Source organism: Pristis pectinata, chromosome 4 (assembly GCF_009764475.1).
Source record: "Pristis pectinata isolate sPriPec2 chromosome 4, sPriPec2.1.pri, whole genome shotgun sequence".
Lineage (NCBI taxonomy): Eukaryota > Metazoa > Chordata > Chondrichthyes > Rhinopristiformes > Pristidae > Pristis > Pristis pectinata.
Window position 1 is genome coordinate 82,095,707 of NC_067408.1, and position 13,026 is coordinate 82,108,732.

Below are 13,026 nucleotides of genomic sequence, written 5' to 3' on the forward strand. Positions count from 1 at the left end.
AATCCCTCCTACCTACAGAATGCTCATATCCCTCCACTTTCCTCTTATTCATGTGCCCATCCAAGCCCCTCTTAAAAGCCCCCAATGAATTTGCCTCCACCACCCTATCAGGCAACGTATTCCAGGCAGCCACCACTCTCTGAGTTTTAGAGCATAAATCTTCATCAATCTGGGCTGAATATTGCTAGAGGCTACTGCATTTTTCAATCTGATGTACTCACTTATTTATCGTTATTACATGGGGTGAAGCACATTACTTGAAGATTGGTATTGGTAATGATGCAGATCTTATGAAGTGGGTTAAATCTACAATTTGTTAATTTCTCCTTTCACCTCATCTCAGCTGGAAAATTACTCATCTTTCTAAGTTCTGTCATAATCTAGTCTTGTGCCCTAACCTTTAATTTCATTTCATTTTTCTAAATAAGATTTGGACTACCAAACTTGAGGTATTCTATTCATTTTTCTCCACACACCTTCAATTAATAAACAAACAAAGTAAAATCTTGCAATCAATAAATTTATTATTCCTACTCAGCTGTCTAAATTGACTTCAGACTTCCAATCCCATATCATTATAACACACCATGACTAATATAACAATCTCTTCTGCATCTTTAAATGTTTTCATCTTTCTCCTTTGGGAAATCTATTTCTTGACTCTGGCACTCACTTCGTGCTGATGACATCTGTACAAAAGCTCCAAAGTAGGAAGCAGATAAATCAACATGCAGGCAAAGCTACACAAAACTGAGGAACCCTGATCAAAAACAGTATCTGTCCCAGGGATACGGTTGTGCCTTTCATACCACAGCTTATGCAGTGTCATGGAAATAGAAATTGCCAGGAACATACAGCAGGTCAGCATTAATAGAAGAAAGAGAGACAAGTGTTAAAGTTAAGCCAGAATACACTGATGGCTTGCTGGCAGATCTGAAGGGAACAACCTCTAGCTGTAGTTTGTGCCAATGCAATAGACCTCTTCCTCTATCCACTTGGTCCAGAGATGTTCTATAAATTCTGAGTCAGATATGCTTTGTAACTCTCCCATTCAGCTTTACGCCAGCTATAAGTGGTGCATCCAGCATGGCCCACATTGAGCTTAGACATGCTTTTATTTTCATTTATCTTTATATTTATATTTTGAATTAATTAATGTCTTTAAATCTATTATTTTTATTTTTTTATATTTTTTAATTCCGTTGAGTTACTTAAGTTTTCAAACATCTCTGATCATGAGACATTTCAAAACAGTGTAAAAGACCTTATAATAGTATTTGACAGAAAAGTCACAGCCACAAAGTCTCAAGGTTGTTGGGAGCTGCACAGCCACAGAGGTTAGTATGGGCATGGGGCTAGACCATGTAGTGACCACAATGCACAGACTCGATCTGGTATAATTGAGCCCAAATGTTTACAATATGGGTTAATGATCTTTGATCAGAACATATTTTTATTTCAGATTTCTGGCATGTGCAATATCTCATTTTGTACAATGGCTTTTTTCCTCAAAAATTGGATATGCCGTGATCACTGGGGGGAAATGACCAACATCTCAGCTTATCACCCTCTGTTAAATGCAGCAGGAAGGCTGTCAGGTGGTCAGTTTTCAGGACATGAAACTTCAAGAAGAATTTTACATAGCCTTTAAGAACATTGTCACACATCAAGTTTTCCTATTACCTCGATTGCAACTGGAAAGTTTTTGCAATGAAAATCCAACCACTTTATTTCTTTTTGTACCTTTGACATAGTAATTAAAATTTTCTTGTCCAGACCAAGGCCAGTTCATTTCTTTTCACAGCAGGATTCCTGCTTTTCAATAAAAGTCTGTTAATATCACAATTATGTGGTTCCTTGGTGGTCAATGGTAATTTGTGAACATGTTTTTCACAGGTTTTGTCTAGAAATGAAATAAGAAGTAAACAGTTTCAAAATATCAACAGTGTAGTAATGATAGAATCAATTTTTCCCTGCAGTAAGTGGGTCTAATACTGTGTTTTGTGATTGCAAATGGAAGGATGCACCTCCATTTTGGCTGCAGCTTCCCAAGTTGACCTTCCCTATTTTGAAACTATGATGCAGTAACAAATAATTGTGATGCATGGGAGAGAGCTGAGAGAAAGAAAAACAAATGAGGACTTGCATTTAAATCACAACTTACCTCATTTCTCAGATATTTGCTCAAAGCATTGCTGCATGGGCAAATGCAGCAGCTATTTTTCAGTTGGCAAGATCCCACATAAGTCTGAAGTAAATGACCAGTGCAGCTCTTTCTAGTATTATTGTGTGAAGGAGTATTGTTCCCAGAACTCCAGGAAAATCTGCACTTAAAATAACGCACAGGGATCTTTATCATGCACTTAAACAAGAACAGACAGTAAAGATTGGTTTTAACTGTCATGCAAAAAAAAATGCAGTCTCTCAGCACAACTCTGTTACATCAACCTAAATTATTCACTCAACAGCAAGAACTCTGCTCAGACCAACAACTTTCCAACACAATGATAAACACGATCAAGTGAGGAGAATGACACTTTCGGATCAATTCAGAAAGGAGTTCATTAAAAAAAACTTGTGGATTTTCAGTTATCTTTTTCTTGAATCTATTTCCAACTTTCCTCTCCATTACAGACATTGTTTTATCAATGTTCTTGCAGTAGCACATATGATAGAGAATGGTGAACTGAAAAACAATATTTACACACGTTATGGTGCTATACCAATCGCCACACAGTCCAGAAACAATGACTTATCCAAGTATAGAATCTGCCAGTTGAAAAACGCTATGATGCTGGAGGAACTCAGCAGGCCAGGCAGCATCTGTGGAGAAAAGCAGGCGGTCAACATTTCAGGTCAGGATCCTTCTTCAGGACTGAAGATAGAAAAAGGGGAAGCCCAAAATATAGGAGGGTAAAGCAGAGCAATGATAGGTAGACGAAAGAGGGGAGGAGGGGTGGGCACAAGGTGGTGATAGGTAGATGCAGGTAAGAGACAGTGATAGGCAGGTGTGGGGGAGGAGGGGAGAGCAGATCCACTGGGGGATGGGTCAAAGGTAAGGAAAGAAAAAAAGGGGCATAGAAAAAAGAGAAATAGGCTGGGAAGGGAAGAAAAGAAGAAGCATGGTTGGGGGGGGCAGTATGGTCAAGGGGTGTGGGGATTACTTAAAGTGGGAGAATTCAATGTTCTTGCCATTAGGCTACAAGGTTCCAAGATGGAAAATGAGGTGCTGTTCCTCCAGTTTGTGCTTGGAATTCTCCTGGCAGTGGAGGAGGCTGAGGACTGACATAGCAGAGATAGTGTGGGAGGGGGAGCTGAAGTGACTGGCAACAGGGAGATGCAGATCGCGATTACAGACAGAGCACAGGTGTTCTATGAAATGGTCACCTTGTCTGCATTTGGTCTCACCAATGCAGAGGAGGACACACTTGAAGCACCGAATGCAGTAGATGATATAAGATATTTATTTATTAGTCACGTGTACATCGAAACACATAGTGAAATGTGTCTTTTTTGTGTTACTGAGAATGTGCTGGGACAGCCTGCAAGTGTTATCATGCTTCCGGCGCCAACATAGCATGCCCACAGCTCCTAACTTGTACGTCTTTGGAATGTGGGAGGAAACCGGAGCACCCGGAGGAAACCCACGCAGACACGGGGAGAACATACAAACTCCTTACAGACAACGGCAGGAATTGAACCCAGGTCGCTAGCACTGTAATAGCGTTACACTAACCACTACGCTACCGTGCAGGTGAATCTCTGTCTCACCTGAAAGGACTGTTTCGATCCCTGGATGGAGGTGATGGAGGTGGGGCAGGGGCAGGTGTTACATCTAAGGCGGGAGCAGTGGAAAGTTCCTGGGGTGAGAGCAGGATGGGTGGGGGGGGGGGGGAGGAGTGAACAAGGGAGTCACGTAGAGAGCGGTCCCTGTGAAAGGCAGAAAGGGGTGGGGAGGAGAAGGTATGCTTGGTAGTGGAGTCCCGTTGGAGATGGCAGAAGTCGTGGAGAATGATGTGTTGGACATGTAGGCTGGTGGGACGAAATGTGAGGATAAGGGGGACCCTATCCCTGTTGGGTCTGGGAGGGGCGGGGGTGAGAGCAGAGGTGTGGGAAATGGCAGAGATATGGGTGCGAGGAGAAGCCCTGGTTAGAAAAGAAGTTGGACATCTTGGATGTCCTGGAGTGGAAAGCCTCATCATGGGAGCAGATGCGGCAGAGGCGGAGAAATTGAGAAAAAGGGATAGCATCCTTACATCATTCTCCACTACTTCTGCCATCTCCAAGAGATAGAGTGGGAGGAACTATAATCGAGATAGCTGTTGGCGTCATTGGGTTTGTAGAAGATGTCAGTGGATAAGGAATCTGAGATGGAGATGGAAAGATTGAGGAAGGAGAGAGAGGTGTCAGAGGTAGTCCAAGTGAATTGGAGAGCAGGGTGAAAGCCTGTGGCGAAATTTATTAAACTGTCGAGTTCCTCACGGGTACAACAGGTGGCACCAATGCAGTTGTCAATATAGCAGAGAAAGAGTTAAGGAATAGGGCTGGAGTAGGCTTGGAACAGAAACTGTTCAACAAGGCAGGCATATCTGGGGCCCATGTGAGTGCCCATAGCTACCCCCTTGGTCTGTAGAAAGTGAGAGGAATCAAAAATTAAGTTGTTTAGGGTGAGGACAAGTGCAGCCAGGCAGAGGAGAGTGTTAGTGGAAGGGGACTGGTTCTACCTCTGGTCAAGAAAGAAGCGGAGGGCAGTGAGGTCGTCATGATGGGGAATGGAGGTACATAGGGACTGGATGCCCATGGTGAAGAAGAGTTGGAGAGCGTGTAATGTGTCACAGACATAGGTGGCAAGGGATTGGACCAAGGGGGAACAGGATAGTGTCCAGGTACAAGGACATGAGCTCTGTGGGGCAAGAGCATGCGAATACAATTGGTCTGCCGACAGTCCTTCTTGTGGATTTTGGAGAGGAGATAGAAGTGGGCAGCCTTAGGTTGGGGGACTATCATGTTGGTAGCTGTATGGGGGAGATCTCCTGAGGTGATGAGGTCAGTGATGGTGCAGGAGATAATGTCCTGGTGGTCCGTGATGGGGTCATGGTTCAGGGGTAGGTAGGAGAAAGTGTCCGAGAGTAGTTTGCTTTGCTTCTCTAGAATCTGCCAGTCTTCAACATGTCATCAGATTGACATTATATATCTAGACCACTATTTAAGCAACCTCTGATTTGATGGTATTACCATTGTGAAATAAGGAATTCTATGACCAACTGAGTCTGACGCCAACTCTGGGAACTGTCTTCTGAACTGTAAGTTGATATGGAAGCATGAAAGTGAGTTTTGATATTTTCTGCTTATGTTGAAGATAAATTCACATTGGACTTAGTAAAGTGATTTCTGGCACTGTAATGGCCTTGGGGTTCCAATTTTTTAAAAGCAATCAGCTTTCTTCCTAGTTGTTTATATCTTTGTCCAGGTTAGAAAATAAGGAACAGCTGCATATTATATATTTTGTGTTGAAAAATCTAAAAGAACTCTCATACTTTCCATCATTTTTACAAAATAAATGTATCAGTAAGGCATCTATAACACATAAATATTTAACACATGGTACAACCTGCTGGCGATTTCATCATTCACAGGTTATGCCAGCTGAAAATTTGACATCTTCCAATAACCTTGCTGTACGTCCTATAGCATGCACTATGTATTAAAAATATATATTACATGACAGCTTTATGGAAGTTAGGGAAATGCATATGTGTTTTTGGAATGATGCAAAGGTTATGTGGTGGCCAAAGGGTTAAAACTATTTTGATGAAGGATTAATCAAGTCAACAGTTCAATTCTCAGATACCTACCATACGAATCATTCAAATATGTTAGTGGGAAAAAATGAGAGTCCAACAGCTCAACATGAAGGGAGAATGTGTTTTGAAGAAATGTAATAAAAGAAACAGAAATATTAAGGCTAAATGTAATAAAGGTATAAAAAGCTGGACATAAAAAGTCTTGACTAAATAATTCAAATTGAAAAAAATTGTAACGATGGAATCAAAATTTGGCAGCACTCAAAACTGTCTTTTACAAGTGCTTGTCCACTCATTGTAATGTCTCAATGTGCAGCAAATGATATTTTTACTGTTCATTAGCAACATACCTGCATCTGGGGTCAGATATTGGGAACCTATGACAACATGTAAAGGAAGCTGCCACACCTTAAAGAAAGTCCACTCTGAAGAAGGAAAGAAACATTTTTATGCATGCAAGTATGACTGCAAGCAAGGAATGAGAGGCCACCAATATTCCCCAACGTTACCTCAAATGCACTTGTGTAGAAAGTGAACAGGTGGAGCAACAAATGGGAAGAGGTTACTGAGGTAGTCAGTTGCAAGATAAGAATATCTTTATTAGTCACATGTACATCGAAACACAATGAAATGCATCTTTTGTGTAGAGTGTTCTGGGAGCAGCCCGCAAGTGTCACCATGTTTCCAGCGCCAACATAGCATGCCCACAACTTCCTAACCCGTACATCTTTGGAATGTGGGAGGAAACTGGAGCACCCAGAGGAAACCCACGCAGACATGGGGAGAACGTACAAACTCCTCACAGACAATGGCCGGAATTGAACCCAGGTCTCTGGAGCTGTAATAGCATTACACTAACTGCTACAGTTCTGTGCCTGCCCCAAGAGCTTAGCTGCAAAATTGTAAGTTACTTCACCAGACTTGCCAAAATAAAAATCCTGCTCTCTTAATTTTTTGCTCAAATCACCAACCTCTCAAGCCTTATTACTCACTGCTCTTCCCCCTCACCATATTCTTTCATTTGATCACAATCATTGGAAGTTCTCCACTGCACCTCCTCAGATTCACACACTAACCACTACTACAGCCTTAATTTGTTTCAATTCAACATCTCTGAACACTTGACAAAATTGTTACGAACTCTCACCATATTTGTCTAAAATGTGAGATGAACACTATCTGTACTATTTATTTGCTACATGATGGTATACAGATAATAAACAGTACAGCCATTTGTTCATGACTGTAGAGGCAGAATGGTGGAACACATCTCCCCATCATCAAAGAAATATATTAATTGCTGCTAGCAGAGTCAAACTCGTGGTTATGGCATTTAGTTATGTTGGAAAAGGTTTTGCACCAGGTTTCTTTGTACTTTATCCTTTTTTTTACTTTTATTTCACAGGAAACTTTCTCTACAACAAGTTGCAGATACTTTTACCAGAGAGCTATTTCTCTGTGCTCTCCTTTTGTACCACTTGCCAACCCTTGCCCCTCTTCTTCATTTCCAGTGCTCCTCTAATTTCAATTTCACTGTTGCAATCTCAGCCCCTGGAACTACCTACACTACCTGTATTTTACCTGGTGGAAAAAGGAGGGATTATTACATTACGAAGATTAGCCACAGGTGTGCAGGAGCTGGGACAAGGGGATAGGACACAACATCCATCTCTTTGAGGGACATTGAAGCTCTGAACTTTCAGAGTCTTACCTCAGCCATTTGTTCTAATGCAGACTGACTAATGTACTGAGGTACAACTTCAGACTGCTAACATCTGTTGGAACACCCATTCCCAATGCCCTTAATAGTGGCACATGGCTGCCTAGATGCTACAATCTACAGCTGGAAGGCTCTTGTTGTCTCTCAGGACATCCACTTTCAGCACCCACAATGCACACAAATGACCGGGTCTCGACCCAAAACGTCGTCTGTTTATTTCCCTCCATAGATGCTGCCTGGCCTGTTGAGTTCCTCAGCATTTTGTGTGTATTATTTTGTTAACCAATTCTGTTGCCAGTCCCTCTGGAACCACAATTGCTTAAAGGTGTTCTCCAAGATCACCAAGAATGCTCTTCAGGAAGATCGTCAGCCCTCCACCTCCTAAGTTACAGCCACCAGAAAAGCACTTCATGGAAATCCTAGATAAACAAGAACGCATAAAAAAAAATTGCTGGAAACATTCAGCAAGTTGGGAACCATCCATGAAAAGAGAAACATTTCATTGACATTGGCAATGGAATGCAACATTAGCATTTCAGGTTGAAGCTCCTAGTCAGATCAAGCACACAAGTCAGATACACCAGCGTGTTTTTTAACCACTGTCATTCTAACTACTGTTAAATTAAGATGGAATTATGTTGTACAATAAATTTGGATTTTGAACTGGATTTGAAATTGGTGATCTGGTGTGAAGTGCAGGTAAGATCACCAAGGCTGGATTGAAGGATGGCAAATGATAGGTGGCAATAAGCATGCTGGTGATGAGAACTCTGAATATTTAAGTCTTTTAAAAGTGGGAGGGATGGCTCTGATAAAGTATTCTTCAATCTGTTCCATTTTAATATCTCTGGCAGCTAGAGGCAGTGTTGATAAATACCTCTCCTTTTCTTAACATTTCACCTTTTCCTCTTCATTCAGCTGTTCCTCCTGCACGTGTTGAAATTCATGGTGCTCTCTCACAATGGACAGTTATATGATATGCAGCAGACGACCACAAATCTAAATTGATTCAAGGTACCTTTGAACAGTCCAGGCAGCAGAAGAGTTAGTTAAACATCTTGATTGTTCAATCATGTTTCTTGTGGTGACCTGGCTTTAATTCTAGGCCAATTCTGCAGCTCTGCATTCATTCCTGAAAGTGCTCATGAGCTGTGCCTGGGTGTTGTTGCCCCAGTTCATATGAAGTTGTCAGAAAAAACTTGTGTAGGATAAAGTATGCCCAGTGCTAAGATGCTGAGAACAGACCTGCAAGAGTCACAGATAAGCCGCTTGTGGAGGGAATGGAATCCCTTTCCATTGGGAAGCATGTCACATTGGTGAGAAATAACTTGTATACAGTCCATGGCACTTACCTCCCTACTAACCCATCATATTGCAGTTTGGCAATCAGCACTACCAAAACATCCATGACTGCACTCATACTGGTTTTAAGCTACCTAAGGACAGTGCAACACCAGCAATATCTTCTCTGCAATAAAACTTGCACTTTGGAGTTATAAAATAGAGCAAACAAATACTTACAGGCTAACCAACAATCAGAAATGACAGGCATGCAACTAATCTTCAAATAAGGAATGAACTCTTTAAACTGTGCATCCAATCTGTTAGAACCATGAGCGGCTGAGTTGTTTAACACCTGGCAACTTCGGCACTCAGGGAGACCAAGACTGGAAAAGAGATCATCCTCTAAGGACTCTAATTTGAATAAGATATTCTAAATTGCTATGGTTCTGCCATAAATTCTTGATATCAGAGAAGCTCAGTCCAAAATGGTGGATAATGCACTTTTGGCTCAAAATGAGAGCAAACTTCCATTCCATCACATTAGAAGTTTATGAGCCCATTTGGCACTCAGTAAATGGATAAGATTCAATTGGGTTTCTGGGCCACAGTATGAAAGCTGGAAACTTCACTTTAATATATTTCAAACAATATATATCTTTCTCATTCATAGATTTTCACAGCAAAGAGAAAGGATTGTACCTGGAGGAATCCTTAATGACAACAACCAGCACCATCCTGCAAAATTTGATGGACAGATGTAATCTATCATTCTGTATAACCTTTATGAGGATTGAATTTGTGGTGCTGGCTTTGCAAGCTAAAAACAGTTATTTTACTGGAGCAGAATTTAACTGTTGGACCTTCAGCTGACAGATATATAGCACAGATGACATTTATGAGAAGGAATGAGTTTCCCTTATTGATCTTGTAATCAAAAACACACAATGTCTAGAGTCCTTTGAAGATTATGGTACCTGCTTGACCCCACTGACAACTCGATTTTTTTTCAATTTCAATTTTTATCTCTCTCTATTTTATTTTCATTTAAATATCCAATTGGAATGATCACAAAAGCTAGGATATTATCAAAAGGAAAAGCAGCTAATCCATAACATATGTTTGCTATATGGTTATTTTGTAATCTCCATATCCCTTTGGGGTGAGCTAATCTGATAAACAACATTTTACATGGCCAGTTCTGGGACAGCTCAGAGTAGGAGCTCCTATTCAACTGCCTAACGTCACAATTATGTTCTCTAAAAACCAGATCTGTCACCTGAATATAGTCACAGTGAGTATTGTATGAAGTCAGAAGCTCCACTAAAGCTTTCTAGACATAAATCTTTGACTCTTGTACAATTTATTTCTGAGAAACCATTATGATCTGTGGCCTCAGAATTTTTCCTACTGTATTTTCTATTTTTTGCTGTTCAGTTTGTAATATTTCAAAGTGCTTCAAATTAGTTCAGCAATAATTTAAATGAGGTATAAAATATTTGTGAAGGCACAAAATGAACCCATCGGCCACGTTGAAATAAAGATACTGTATCTTTAGCACCATGAGCTTCTGTTGATTACATTTCTAAACAAGTTACCATCTCGTCCATTAAGGCCAGAAGGGGCATGAGTTAACAACATAAAACGATAACTCCTGCACCATAAAAATCTTTAAAGCAGTTTTTCTTTAATAGTTTAATGTGAAAAACACTTACTACTTTTTTGTTTTTATTTGCTTTAAGGAATTTATTTCTTAACTGGGATTAGACAAAGACATCCCACAAAGTCGGCTGAATGGCCTTCGGTGTTGGTAACATAGGATGGATTTGTAAAAGCATTCACCCATGGAAACAAAAAGCTGAGTTAAGACATAGTGAATTTAAGTAACACCAGTGTTAAAAGGACTACAATTAATTACACATGACAAAATACATTTGTGGTTTTGTTTTGAGAAAATAATCATTGGTATCTATTTTTCAGCATTGAATCCATGTCTGTATTGTCACATTAATATAAATAAGATAATGATACCATTATAACAGGAAGTATTACATCTGTTATCCAGTTTAAGATATTGAAAAGTGGAAGTTAAGTTTTTGTTTTAATTATTCTAAACTTATCCTCTATAGACCTGACTCTGATTGCCTCTGAAGAATAAATTAACCCAGCAGTTCCCATGCTGTAATAAAGGTGATTATTGTTGCAGAAATAGATGGGCTAGAAAATACTGTGAAGTGCCAACAACTTCTCTCCTTGAGTATCAGGAAATTCAGGACTTCCACAATTATATGGGAGTACTGAACTCACTGGCTTCACTGTGTTGGGGTTTTGCTAACTCCTCATATGAAGCATAAACTTGCTGCAATCCCCTCGCATTTGCATTCTGGAATCTGCTTGCTTTCCCTGGTGTTGGTACAGTGAGTTCAATCTCTTCCATGGAGAGGCATGGCAGCAAGTGATATGGTTAACTATTAGGTAATTCACATTTTCCTTGCACTAACCAACTTTCCTTAAACATTCAGAATTGTTTAGAAAGGATTTTCAGCTTTTTTTCCCTAATTGTTGCATTGATTATTTTAAATATTTTTGTTTGTGTCTGAATGTTCAGAATCAATCAAATTCATTGATGGGTTTGAGAGCTGAGCCTGGGGACTTAGCTCGTGGTAAAGGTTTTTTTAGCTGTTTCATGGATGAGCTTTCTCTGACCTGCTTGCATGATGGCCCATGTCACATAAGATCCTATCACCATGCAGGGTCCCACCATACTGGATCTAACAACAAAATCCCTGGAGGATCCAGTTAAACCACTGACAAGTGCAGGTAACTTGCCAATCAGCAAGTACTGGCCCTACAGTCTCTGTGCTTTTATTGCACAAAATAACATGTTTATCTGTGATTATCTGTAATATATAAATACATAACTGATCTTGCATTCACATTAAAAATAATAGACCTGTGAAAAGCTTGAAGTTATACTTGAAGATGACTCTGACCTTGTCTCCAAATGTCTTATTGAATTCTATAATCTGAAAGATTGTCAACTATAAGGTTATTTTAAATTTGTTTTTAAAGGAGATCCATCAGATTCACTTATTCACTACAGTGCACAGATTTTACAAGGCCAACATTTATTTCCCATTCCTAACTGCTCTTGCAAAAGTAGTGTGAACATGCCTTTGTGAAGTCCAGCATTCCTTCTGATGGGGCTACAGTGCTGTACTTACAGTACTACTGGGTAAAGCATTCCAAGATCTTGACCAGTAGCAATGAAAGAATACTGAGGTATCGTAATACCCCCAGCAGAACCTGCTGAGGCTGAAATACGTATATCTTTCTGTTTAAGCTTTCATAAATATGGTTGAATTTGTTATCAGACATTTCCTCCTGCAACTGATAACATATGTTCAAATGAACTGAAATGGAATAGCATTTGAAACTCTTCTGCAAATTAGGACACTGAATAGGTTTTAAACCGAGGTGGAGGTGAGCACCTTTGGAAACAAAGTAAAATTATAAAGGTGGGTGCAATTATAAAAACAATAGCTTTTGCTTAATGTTAATACTTGGAGTGGAGTGTGGACAGATCAGAAGCAAAAAAAAAGACTCTGAAGGGGAATATAGAAATAAAGTTTGAAAATCACTGGACAAACTAATAAACCTATGAATTCATCCACGGATGCTAACACTAAATGTCAGTGCATAATACCATGTGTCCAAAATTCATGAACAATTTAAAGGAATGAATTTCAGTAACAAAGTACAATGCAGAGTACAGTCATCCATTATGGATGCATTTACAGGTCCTCTCCAGCTTATGAATGCCTGACTAATGTACAGCCTATACATACAAATGAGCATTTGGGGGACCAGCAGGATGGACTTGGCTGCTGCGGGGCTGCAGGTATCTTCTTCCACCTGGGAACTCGGTTCACGGCTGCATTTCCAACCTGTGATCTGTTTGTAAGTTGGAAATGCAGATTTTTCCTACTTACAAACAATTCGCAATTTGGAAATATAGCCATAACCTGGGGAGGACCTGTAGTATTAATCAAAGGAGATGAATTTCTAGGCATTAATGGTAATTCTTGAGTCATTGTTGATAATTTGTTCAGTTCATTGTGCACATTTGATTTTCCTTTGCTTCAGTTTTATTTCCTTTCTCCAGTGGACAATACGGTGGTCTATGTAATCATGAGATTTTAAAAAAATCTTATTTTCCAG